The 13,474-nt window shown below is 40.0% G+C and overlaps 1 protein-coding gene across 4 annotated transcripts in view; it reads left to right on the top strand.

Annotated features, from left to right (window-relative positions):
• Positions 1–6,482: 6,482 nt before the first annotated feature.
• Pomk (protein O-mannose kinase) overlaps positions 6,483–13,474 on the top strand; it is a 26,914-nt gene continuing 19,922 nt past the window's right edge. The window contains exons 1-2 of one of the 4 annotated variants that reach the window (XM_047549579.1): positions 6,483–6,810; positions 10,916–10,995. The gene's annotated coding sequence lies outside the window, so the exon portion shown is untranslated. Of the gene's footprint in view, positions 6,918–8,749; positions 8,766–10,909; positions 10,996–13,474 lie in introns of those variants that run through there. The other 3 variants (XM_047549578.1, XM_047549577.1, XM_047549580.1) reach the window with 3 other exon arrangements.

The following is a 13,474-nucleotide window of genomic DNA, read 5'->3' as shown; positions in this document are numbered from 1 at the left end:
TATTTTATTCATTTTATGTGGTGCTAAGGATCGAACCCAGTGTTTTACACATGCAAGTCTAGCGCTCCACCACTGAGCCACAATCTCAGACCCTTCTTTTTCTATAAAGGATTCTTGTTCAATGTTCAGAGCACCAAAACTACAACCAAAGAAATTATATATGGTTGAATAGTCAGTCATCTTTTATCAAGATAAACTTAAGGAAATGAGAATTTTTTAATAAAGAAAAATATATTTGAAAAGTATTATTTTTAGTATGTCAGTTTTGTCATTTTTTTAAGATTCCAAAAATCTCTAATTTTATATTTGAAATTGGCATAAAGTATCTTCCCTATGTGAATAATTTCAATAATTGTAAAAATAACTGTTTAGTGAAATTCATAAAATTTTGAATCTCAGAAACTACCATTAGTGTCCCAAAATTGATTCAGGGCTGCTGACTCAACGAAATTTATTAGAGACTGTTTAATTAAGAGCATAATGGCAGTTTATTAATTTACATCGAGAAATATAACTCTGAAGCAGACCAAAGGGTTGGGTCAGCCGAGCACTTGGCATTTTTTTGCCTGAAGTTTAAACTATGTGACTTTTCATTAATCAAAAGATTGCATAGTGAGCTTTGGATCAGGAGAGGAATCTCCATAATTTAAATGTATAATAATTTTAGGCTCTAATCATCCTAATGAGGGCCATCTAATGGGCAAGTTGATACATAAACCTGGCATCACACTTCTTTCATTGTATTTTTTGTTTGTTTTTTGTGGGGTTGGGATATGAGCCTACGGTCTCTTTCATGCTAGCCAAGCACTCTACCACTGAGCTATATCCCTGGCCTTCCACTTTAATTGTACCAACAGTTCTCAAAATATGGGTTGTGGAAGAGGTCTGCTAGTTCAAAACTATTTGCCTAATAACACTATCATTGTTATCATTTGCAATTTTTATCATTCACACTGTCATTCACAATTTTCTGAAAAGATCCTGCCTCTCCAACTATCCAGATAACTGTGAGTTAGATTTTATTCACATACTTCCGTCAAAACACTGTATTGCGCTGAACGTGGTGATGTATGCTTGTAATCCCAGTGAATCAGGTTGCTGAGGCTAGTCTGAGCCATTTAGCAAGAACCTGTCTCAATAAAAAAGGGCTGGGGATGTAGCTCCAGGGGTAAGGTGACCCTGAGTTCAATCCCCAGTATCACAAAACAAAACAAAAACACCATATTGCAACACATTGAAAGTAGAAGATATGAGGATCTAGATATCTTCTATTAAGTCAGAGATTTGCAAAACTGTAAATCAATGTCATTTTTCTACTTTTAAAAAATGTAATTTTTGTAAAAGATTATTATTGTTAACATAATGAGTGTATTGCTTTATTAGTGAATAAAATTTAAAATTTCAATAGTATCAATACTACCAACATAAAGTAAAGCTAGGGTTAGAAACAAAGAATGAGTGACCTCAATCTTGAGAAAAACTATGGGATAGTACTTGTTGGGGGCTATGCCATGCAAACTCACCGAAGATGGCGCCTGGCAGCTAGCCAGAAGCTGTTTTGATCACATTGAAGGTCGGGTGCACAGGTGTTCTCAAGTGCCCCTGCTTGTGCCTGCTCATGATTGGGCAGCTGGCTCCTCGCCTGATCTCAACTGGCTTGGCTCCGCCCTCCGCCTCTTGGAGGGAATATAAGCGGACAGTAGGTAGTAGAGAAAGAGCGGCAGCAGGCAGAGAAAAGTGATAAGGAGTAAGGAGCAGCAGCATGCAGAGAAAAGTGACAAGGAGCAGCAGCAGGCAGAGAAAAGTGACAAGGAGCAGCAGCAGGCAGAGAAAAGTGACAGAGAGCAGCAGCAGGCAGAGAAAAGTGATAAGGAGTAAGGAGCGACAGTAAGAGGAGCAGCTAGCAGAAAGAAACAGAGAAGCCATTAGCAGAAAGGAAGAAGAAGAAGCGGCAAGCAGATAGAAACAGCTAGTAGGGGCAGCGGAGGAAGATAGAGCAGAGAGCTGAGAACACATCTTTAGGTTGCAGATCACAGATTGCAGTATGTGGGACACATCCCTAAAGCACCTTAGGTAGACGGACCCTTAGTTCACAGGATGCAGGACGCACCTTTAAGAAGCAGCAGCAAAACTGAGAAGACATGGATTTCTGAAAGTGTAGTCTCTCTCTCTCTTAAGCAAAGTCTTTCTCTCTTATGCAAAGCCTCTCTCTCTCTCTCTCTCTCCTTTCAAAGCAATCAAATCTCAGTTCCTCTATCCTCTATACCGGCGCAAAGTGTTGCTGCAGGCGGCGACAGTATTCACCTCAGTACCTTGAAAAAAATGCTTTATTGGCAATTTGAAGAAATATTTTAAAATACAGAAGTAGAAGGTGGTATTTATTTGATGATGTCAGGAAGAGTTCACAAAGACAGATTTGACTAGTTATATTCTTTAATGAAGCCTTGATTCTGTAATTGGTTGCATCCCGAATATCAACTTCTAAATTAGCAAGGAAATTCAGAATATTTTCCTCTGGCAGTTATGTTATTAAAAATTTTTTCAAACAGTTGTTTCAAAAATCCTTAATGGACAACTATATCAAATAAGTGGGTTTCAGCCAGCTTTTTGAAATGAAATAAAATTTAATTTCATTGAATTACTTACATGTCTTTTTTTTTTTTTTTTAAGATGGAAGCTTGACTGGTTGATTCCAAGACCTTTATTCTAAATTGAGCAAATAGTACTATAAATTTCCCTTAAAGAACAGCTGTTTTTAGAAATGCTGATTTTTTTTTTTACTTCTGTTTTCATTCAGTTCATAGTATTTTCTAATTTCCTATATTGTCTTTTTTGGTGACTGATTATCTTTTCCCATGCAAGTTGTGATGTTTGTGATACTTCATCTACCTAGTGATTTGGGCTGTATCCTGAGCATTTTAAATATCCTAAGAGTGATTCTTTTTGCAGTGGAGGGAGTACTGGGGATTGAATTCAGGGGCACTCAACCACTGAGCCACATCCTCAACCCTATTTTGTATTTTATTTAGAGATAGGGTCTCACTGAGTTGCTTAGTGACTCAATAAGTTGCTGAGGCTGGCTTTGAACTCATGATCCTCCTGCCTCAGCCTCCTAAGTTGCTGGGATTGCAGGTGTGCCCCACCACACCTGCAAGATTGATTCTTGTGTAAATGCTATGTAGAATGTTGATACTTTTTCTTCTTGTAAGCACTGTCATTATTCAGGTATAGGTTGCAGGTCCTTTTACAGATTGTGTTCCAAACTAGGTACATCTTTTGTGTGTGCATCATCTAGTTTGGGACTGAAAAGAAATCTGTTAGTACAGTTCTTTAAGTCTTTGTTATGCTAAACAGTCAGATTAATAATGTGCAGGTCAGGGGTGATCCCAAGAGTTCAACTTTATGAGATTACCTGATACCCTTATTTTCTACTATCTTTCCAGTACTTTTTGCTTCCCTGGAGCAAAAGGTTCAGTTCTTTGGCTTTAATCCTACTTCCAGTTGCACTGTCAAGAAACTGCTCGCTTCCACAATTGTGCTACATCAGTGAGAAACTAGGGGGTGGGGAGAATGGCACCAGAGTTTGTCTCTGCTCTTTTGGAGTCACAATTTCTCTGAGGAAAATTCTTCCTTTCCATTCAGTTTTGACTCTCTTGGCATTTTGTTCTGTTCACTTGCTGCTGTCACTGCTCTTCTGACGGGAGTAACTGGGGGCTGCCATGCAAGGAAATGAAGATAAAAGGAGAGGGAGAAACCAGACACAGTGGCAATGCCTGTTATCCCAGCGGCTCAGGAGGTTAAGACAGGAGGATCCAGAGTTCAAAGCCAGCCTCAGCAAAAAGTGAGACGCTAAGCAACTCAGTGAGATCCTGTCCCTAAATAAAATACAAAATAGGACTGGGGATGTAACTCAGTGGTAGAGTGCTTGTCTAACCTGCATGAGACCCTGGGTGCAATCCCCAGCAACACACACACACATACACAAAAGGCATATGTACATTTGGTACTTATCCTTTTGTGAAGCATAGCAGACATAGGAAGGGTCGCAGCTTGCGAGTTACTGTGAAGTGTAGAAGGAGGGTCATTTGAAATCTGATAAAGTTGTAAAATCAGATGTGCACGGATGTTGCTCATAATGATGAAAATACTGATGTTAAGGTGTGGGCTTGTGTGATTTGTGTATACCTATGAAGCATGTCTTAGCTGGCTGCAATTTTTAAAATACCTTTATTTATTTTTATGTGGTGCTGAGGATAGAATCTTGCACATGCAAGGCAAGTGCTCTACCACTGAATGACAACCTCAGCCCTGGCTGCAGTTTTTTGCATCCACACAATGCTTTTCCAGGATAAAACTGCACATCAACAAATAGGAAATTTGCATTATACTAATATTATTTCCTAATATACCAATCATATTGAAACAAATTTTCATCTTTAAAGTGTGCCATACATAGCAGAACTGTACTTAATTTTACTCATATCTTTCTTCATCCTCCTATATCTACTAAATTTTTCAACTCCTGATTTTTTCCTTCCATGTTCTTATATTTAGAGTTTCTCATATCTCATAATTTCCTTTTACTCCTTTAAAAATTATTTTTATTTAATAGTTTTGTTTCATGAGCCTCCTAAATGATCTCTTATCTAATACTTGTCACATACTGCTACCAGGCTTATTTCTCTCTCTCTCTCTCTCTCTCTCTCTCTCTCTCTCTCTCTCTCACACACACACACACACACACACACACACACACAATAGATAAAATAGAAAAAAAATAAAAATATTATAAATATATATATATTTTAAAGTTATATTGTTTCCCCACCTTAGTCATATATTGTGAATATTCTTTCATGTCAATACATGTACATATAGGTCTATAGCATCATTGTTTTATTGTTGTAAACTAGATGTAACAGAACTTATTATTTGACCACTTTTAAATGCACAGATCAGTTGTGTTAAGTACATTCACATTGTTGTGCATCCATCACCACCATCCATCACCAGAATTTTTTCATCTTAAACTGAATCTTTGTACCATTAAATAGCATCATTTCCTCCTCCAAGTTCTGGGAATGAACCTGGGGTCTTGTATATGCCTTAACTTTCGATCCTCTTGCCACGGGATTACAGGCCTGTACCACTAGGTGCAGTTTAATCATTTTTAATGGCTGTGGGGATAATTTCTTTCCACAATCCCTATTCTACTTTCAGATTTATTTTCTACTACAAATATTCTTTTTCATAATACTCAGATCTCTTGTGTATATTTCCACAGGACAAATTTCCTCATGTATTATTTCCACAGGACAAATTCCTAGAAATGGAATTTGCCAGGACCTGTAAAAGGAATTGGTACAGGTTCTTCCACTTTACACTGTGTAAGAGGTAGGGAAAGAGTCTCTGGACGTTAGTAGTATGTGTTACAATTCTTTTTGACAGGCATAAGTAGCTTTTGGGTGTTCTGTTGTCATTTTTTTTTGTTTGTTTGTTTTTTTTTTTTTTTTTTGCTGTGCAGGGGATGGAATCCAGGGCCCCGCAAACTATTGTATTTTAATATTCATTGTTTGGACTTCTAGCACAGGTTCAGTTTTTAACTCACAATGTGTTATTAGTTTCAAACTTGGAAAAAGAGTCAGTGCAGAAGTACTATTTTGTGGGGGAGTGTGCTGGGGATTAAACTCAGGGAAGTTTACCACTGAGCTACATTCCCAGCCCTTTTTCATTTTTTAGAGACAGAGTCTCTACGTTGCTGAGGGTCCAAGAGGGTCTGGCTAGGTAGCTGAGGCTGGCTTTTATCCTGTGATCTTCCTGCCTCAGCCTCTCGAGGCATTGGGATTACAGGTGTGTGCCACCGCACCTGGCCAGATGACACTTCTAATTTAAACAAAAAGTTACATCCTATGTTTCATTTTCAATGTTGCAACTTATTCCTTACCCCTATCATTTTCCCACCAAGTGCCAACGTTGGTGTGGTGTGTTGAGACCTTTCTACCTTCTCCAGATCTTACTCTTCCCTTCAGGCTTACTCAAATTCTTATCTGCTGGCCCTTGAATGAGTGAAGCTCAACTTTACTGCTCTCTGAGGGAAGCCCCATAGTTTCCTTTACACCAGTAGTTCTCAAACTTCACTGGCATCAGTATCATCCAGAGACCTGACCTAGGATGGGGCAAAGAATCCGCACTTCATACCATGTGCTGCTGATCTGAGAACCACACTTTGAAAAACACCGCTTTGCAGTGAGTCTAGATCTTCCAGCAATCTCCCCACAGGATCCAGCACCATGCTAAGACCAGAACAGGTCAGCACATTACTCTGCTCACAGTCCAGATGTAAGAAACGCGGGCAAACCACCTGGGCTGTGCTCAGGTTTTGCTCGGTGAGTCAGGCCTCCGGGTACGTGGTGAGCGGTGGACAGGAGAGGGCAGCCTCGCGTTCGCCCTTCCAGGGCCGCTTCCGGCCGCGCCGGCGCAGTAGGCTGCATACGCGCGGGTTGAGGGCCTACAGCAAGGCGCGCCGGCGAGTGGCACAGCCTTCCAGTGGCGTGGGTTCCCCGAGATACGGGCAGGAGGCTGTATTGTGTGCGGGGCTCGCACCTGGCTGGCCAGCGCCTCGGGCCGGGCCCCGGGTGGATGGGGCCGCCGGCTCCGCCGTGTGCCTCTCCTGCTGGGTTGCACCGCCCCCCGCGCCTCGTGCCCCGCTGCTGAAGGCCGGAGGACTCCGCCCGTGACAGGCAGGCTTCAGCCCTTCCATATGGCGCTTGTGGGGTACGGACGGATTCGTTGCTGCCAGAGCTGTGTGAAGTGAGACCATATGCTGCTTTTTTTTTTTTTTTTTTAAAGCAAAATTTGACCACTTAGTAATTTTGTGTTCTCCACCCGTTGCCTTTACAATGGAACCCAAAAACTGAGTAAGCATCCAGAAATATTTTAAATAGTTAATGTATCTGTGCTGTATTGGAAAATGGGCTTCTGTTCTAAATTGTATTGGTTGACACTAATCTGTCTCTTCTAGAGTTGTATAAAGTGTTCTGTAAACTGGTTAATATTAAATTGACTATACAGCAGTAGATCTTATCTGTCAGCACGCCCCCCCCCCCCCCATTATCAAGATTTTCTTATTGACGACAGAAATCCTTTGTGTTTATTTAAATAGTACCTGAATATCTCCTACCCAACAGACCCCACATTCCTTATTCCTTAATGTGCAGGGTATTATTCAGGAACAGTATATCTTAGTGGGTTTTTTTGTTTGTTTGTTTTATTTCTAGGACAAAGTTCCTTCTGCCACTCTGCCTCATCCTAAACTCTGGGCAGTCTGCTCTAGAAATATGCCTCTAAAATAAAAAATAATAATAAAAAAATCGGGTATTGAGGTGGGCTAAAAACCTTTAATAAACTGTCAGTCTCAGTGTCACCCCCACCCCTATCCCAGTGACCATAGTGGGTTCAATTCAGTTCAACCCCTGAGCTTTGCAGGGTTTAAAGGAAGAATGTGGGTTTGAGGCCAAAAATTTGACTCTTTCGTGTATAGTGAAAATCTTGGAGAAGTCACTTCACCTTCAAATCAGTTCTTTATGTGTTAGGAATAACATCACAATTGTGTCTACTTCACAGAATTGGTTGAAGCTGACACTGTGTAAAAGTCAATTGAATTTTTGGATGAATGTTTTTGAGGGAGAATTCAGAATGTGAGGACTTAGGGATAATTAAAAGACTACTGATGCATATAAAATAGAGTCAATAAAAAAATGCATTAACGGGATGCTGAGTAATGCCAAAGGTAAAATATAGATTAAAAAATATGAATTTCCAGGGTTATAGAATTACCTGATGTTGGTAGCTTTTGAGTGTGTGTTAACTTTCCATTACTATAACAAATACCTGAGATAAATCAATATAAAAAGAGGACAGGTTTAATTTGACTCACTGTTTTGGAAATTTCAGTCTAGGGTGGGTTGGCCTTATTGCTTTGGGCCTGTAGTAAGGAGTACTCCAAGGTAAGAGCAAGTGGTGGAAGAAGCTGCTTTACCTCATGGCATCCAGGAAGCAGATAGACACACAGGAAGGGGTCCAGGGCTGAATATGCCCTCCAAGGGTGTGCCCCCTGTGACTTAACTTCTTTTCATTAGGCTCTGCCTTTTCAAGGTTGAACCACCCTGCAATAGTGCCACAGGCTGGTGACCAACTGGGCCTTTGGGGAACAGTTATCCAAACCGTAGCAGAGTAATATGAGGAAAGTATAGAGAGCCAGATTCCGGGTGCTAGAGAATGATAAGTAGATGTGAATTTGTAATTTAGATCCTTAACTTGCATAAATCCCTGGCAAGGGGTCCAGCAGTTTTAAACATATAATTGGAATATTTTTTGTTCTTGTTTTTTATTTTGGGGGAGTACTAGAATCAAACCCAGGCTTTGTGCATGCTAGGTATTATTGTTTGAATGTGAGGTGTCCCCCAAAAGCTCACATGTGAGACAATGCAGGAAGATTCAGAGGAGAAATGATTGAGTTGTAAGAGTCTTAATTCAATCAGTGAATTAATCCCTGATGAGATTAATTGAAGTGGTAGGGTGTGACTGGAGGAGATTGGAATTGGAGCGTGGCTTTGGGATATATATTTTGTATCTGGAGAGTGGAGACTCTGTGCTTCCTGATGTGAACTGCTTCCCTCTGCCACACTCTTCCGCCATGATGTTCTGCTTCACCTTGAGCCCTGAGGAATGGAGCCAGCCCTCTTTGGACTAAGACTTCTGAAATTGTGAGCCCTCAAATAAACATTTCCTCCTCAATAATTGTGCTGGTCAGATCATTTAGTTACAGCAGCAAAAAGCGTACTAAAACACTAGGCAAGTGCTTTACCAGTGAGCTGTATCTGCAGCCCTTTCTTTTTAATTTTTATTTTGGGACAGAATCTTGCTAAGTTGCCCAGGGTGGTCTTGAACTTGAAATCCTCCTTTCTTAGCCTCCTGAGTAGCTAGAATTACAGGTGTGTGTCACTGGCGTGTATGTTCTTTTCTAAAAGAGTACTCTTTTCTTCCCAATATTATATAAGCTTCAAGCCCCATAAAACCTGAAGCCCCCCTTAGTGACAAGGTAGGATCAGTGGAAGGTTACAGATAAAGGAGAATTTGAAGGTTAAAAGAATTAACCGTGGAATTAGGCTGAACTCGATGGAAGGAGGTGTTGGGTAAGAGGCATTAGAACGCAGGTACCATGAAGAGACAAAAACCAGATTCAACAGGTGGGAGAAAGCAGTATGTGAGGCTAAGATCATGAAGATGGTGAAGTCTACTGTGATCAGCAGTCAGTGTCTTCTTAACTAGTGCCTGCTGTGTGCCAGGTGCTAAAGACATGTGGGGAACAGAATAGGCAGGCAGACCTGTAGCTCACAGTCTTGAAGGAACACATGAGCCAAACCTGGAACTGGATTGCAAAAGGTTGCTTTTGAGCACTGAAGAAAGTTTGAACTGGAGTGTAGGGCAGAGAAGGATCTGGAGAGGCAGATAGAGGTTAAAACACTGGCAAAGAAACCCAGGGCCTCATGCAGCTCAGTAGTTTTCGACTACTGAGCTACATCCCCAACCTCTCAGGGAACCTTTAAGAGTTTGGACTTTTTCCTGAGTGCAGAGTAGGAGCTGTTGAATGTTGTTAATCCAGAGAAAATTAAATCTGTGGTTTGGAAGAATCCCTCCGTATCTATCAGAAAGCTACTCTTGCATACATGCCTAAGGAGATATGTACAAAACTTATTTCACTAAAACCACCAGCGCAGGTAGGGACCAGGACTCTGTCTTTAATGCTCATTGTACAGTTATCCCCATAGCTCTCTGGAGTTGTTCAAGAGTATTGAAACTCCACAATGTAGATGTCTATATTATTTAGTCTTTCCCAGTATTTATGTGTAGCCTTTGAAAAGTAAAAAAAACTTGTAGTGTAGTCAAACGATTAGAAATAGTGAACTGGCCAGGCCTGGTGGCTCATGCCTGTAATCCCAGTGACTTGGGAGGCTGAGGCAGGAGGATTGCAAGTTCAAAGCCAGCCTCAGCAATTTAGCAAGGCCCTAAGCAACTTTAAGACCCTGTCTCAAAAAGGTCTGGAGATGGGCTGGGGATATAACTCAGTTGGTAGAGTGCTTGCCTTGCAAGCACAAGGCCCTGGGTTCAATCCCCAGCACCGCAAAAAAAAAAAAAAAAAAAAAAAAAAAAAAGTCTGAGGATGTAACCGGGTGGTATAAATGCCTCTGGGTTCAATCCCCAGAATTAAAAAATAAAAAGTGAACTGGTATTTCACGTACATGGATAAATCTCAAAAACATTGTTGAGCTTAAAAAAGAGTTAGGTGCAAATGGATAATGCAAGTACACAACCGCTTGTATAAAGCTTGAAAATGTGTTATTACTTACAGGTTCATACTTGTGAAAATAGAAAGCATGTAGAACGATTGCACATACCAGTGATTCTGAAACTTTAGCATGCATCCAGATCACCTGGTGGACTTACTACAACAGATTTTGTTTGATTTAGTATGTCTGTGGTAAATACCTAAGAATTTGCATTTCTCTCAAGTTCCCAGTGAGGTGCTACTACAGACAGGCCCAGGGCCCACGGTTTGAGAACCGCTGACGCATACCAATGTGAGAATAGTGACAGCTGCTTGGGATGGAACAGACTTAGACTGGACAGGTTCCAAAGGGGTTTTAAATGTATATATACTATTTTACTTCTTTTATAAGTTTGGGCTCAGTTGTAGAATGTGTGCTTAGCCTCTGGGAGCCCCAGGTTTGTTTCCCAGTATCAAAAACAAAACAAAATATTGGAAACAAATATGCAGTGTAAATTGACAAAGCCAAATGGATGTGCACAACCTTACTTTTTATTTTTCTCTTGGAACATTTTGTTAAAGAAAAAGCTCCTATCTGCTATGTGGAGAATGGATTGGAAAAGGGAAAGAAGGGAGAGACCATGCAGGAAACTGTTGCAGAAGTTCAGGTAAGAGATGTTGGTGACAACACTGGGGCATATGTAGCAAGGAAGGACAGATAGGAACAGATTTGAAGAGGTTTGGCTATGTGCGCTGATTGGTTGGTTTCAAGTCACCCTGGTTCATGACTTGCGTGAGTGGGTAGGTTGTGTGTCTAGAGTGGAAACCCTAGAGAAGGGGCATTTTGAGGACATGAAAGAGTCTCTTCAGTAAGCTGTGGACATCCCAGACCTTGAAGAACCTGCTGAGTGAAGGGTTCAGGAGAAAAATCAGGGATGCAGTATAGACTTAGAAATTGTAAGCATTTAGAGGGTCAGTGAAGCCACAGATGTGGGTGAGATGACTTTGGCTTATGACATACCCAAAGGAATATCACCTAATGCAGCGCTTGGCCAGGTATGGCCCACTGCCTGTTTTTATATAGCCTAATAACTAAGAATACTTTTATTTTTTAAAATATTATGGGGGTGGTTGGAATCTAATAAATAATAATATTTTGTGATACATTAAAAATATATGAAATTTAGATTCCAGTGTCCATAAATGAACCGTACTGGAACAGAGTCACATACTTTGGTGTATTATCTGGAGCTGCTTTCACACTCTGGTGACAGAGTTGAATAATTGTGACAGAGACAGTATAGGACCTGATGTTACTTAGCACCACCTCTCAGTTTACGGCAAATCACAGTAATAGGTTTATCTCTACACTTTGACTTCTAGCTGCTAAGCCTAAATGTTTACCATTTGTTACTTTATAGAAAAAAGTTTGCTGCTCCCTGACCTGAGGTCTAAGTTGAGACACACTTGGTCATTTTAAATATTGTAAAAGAGAGATTGCAACCATTTTATCAATTTCTTTAAGTGTACTTTCTAAGAATCAGCTCTAGAGACTAAAAAGGCTTAAGTAGTAAAAATTGTTGTAATTTCAATTGAAGACCTTGAAGGTGACATGAGGGAATGGGCCAGAGAGAAAGACATGGGCCTGGAATCTTTATGAGAAAGGTAAGCAAATGACCATCCTGAACATCAGCAGCACACCTGGGAAGGCTGAGGTAGTGGGATGAGCAAGCAGCTGGCATCATGTTCAGGAGAGGGAAAGTGCTGAGTGAAACTGAAGTGGTTCCATAGTCAGGGTTTCTTGAGCATCCCTAATGAAAACAGGGATAAGTAAGCAGCATTTTCCTTTGCTAATTAAGAAAAAAAAAAAAAAAAATATATATATATATGTGTGTGTGTGTGTGTGTGTATAAATTATGGAAGAATCAATTATTTCCAAAATTTCCAGATTAGAAAAGGCAGTATTTCTGTGCTGGTCTCACCTACAGCCCTACTGACTGGTAAATGCAAGGATGGAGTCGTCATTCACTGAGCTTGTAAACAGCACAGAAAGAATAGATTAGGGAGAAAGATCACAACTATAGTTTGGGAAGTATTTTTATCTTTTCAGTTGAAATAAAATTTAGATACTGTAAAAGTTGCCATTTTAAATTTTTGGTTTTTTTAAAAAATTTTTTTAGATGTTGATGAACATTTATTTTATTTATTCATTTATATGTGGTTCTGAGAATCTAACCCAGTGCCTCACCCATGCTAGGCAAGTGCTGTACCACTGAGCCACAACCCCAGCCCCAATTCCTTGGTATTTTAAGCATATATTTGTGTAAGATTGTGCAACTATCACTACTAATTCCAGAATTTTTAGTTTAAAAAGAAATCCCATGTTAATTAGTAACCATTTCTCATCTCCTTGCCCCCCAAACTGTGCAGTCAGTAATCTGCTTTCTGTCTACATGGATCTGTGGACATCTCATATAAATGAAATCATACATCATGTGACTTTTTGTGCCTGACCTCTTTCACTGAGCATGTTTTTAAGGTTCATCCCTGGCCTAGCAGGAATTAGTGCTTTATTCCTTTTTATGGCTGGATAATAAACCATTTATGAATGTAATACGTTTCGTTTATCCATTCATTAGCTGATGTACATTTGGATTATTTCCATTATTTGTCTACTATAAATAATGCTACTATGAACATTTGTGTACAAGTGTTTATATGAATGTATATTTTCAGTTCTCATAGGTATATTTTGAACAATGGAATTATTGGGCGATATGGTAAATATGTTTAAAATAGAAATGCTATACTGTACTGGGTATAGTGGCACACGCCTGTAATCAGCGACTTGGGAGGCTGAGGCAGGAGGATCTCAGGTTCAAAACCTGCCTCAGCGTCTTTAACTTAGACCCTGTTGCGAAAAATAAAAAAGGGCCAGTAATGTGGCTCAGTGGTTTAGAGCCCCTGGGTTCAATTCCCAGTATCAAAAAAAAAAAAAAAAAGAAGAAAAAAGAAAAAAAGAAATGCTTTATTGTTTGCCATGGTGGCTACAATTTACATTCCCACCAGCAATATAGTACTGCAGTTTTTTTTACAATCTCAAAAACATTTCTTGTTGCTTGATTTATTTTTATTATAACCATCCTA

Source organism: Sciurus carolinensis, chromosome 4, assembly GCF_902686445.1.
Source record: "Sciurus carolinensis chromosome 4, mSciCar1.2, whole genome shotgun sequence".
In the NCBI taxonomy this organism is placed as follows: domain Eukaryota; kingdom Metazoa; phylum Chordata; class Mammalia; order Rodentia; family Sciuridae; genus Sciurus; species Sciurus carolinensis.
This window is presented reverse-complemented; position numbering and strand designations above follow the sequence as displayed.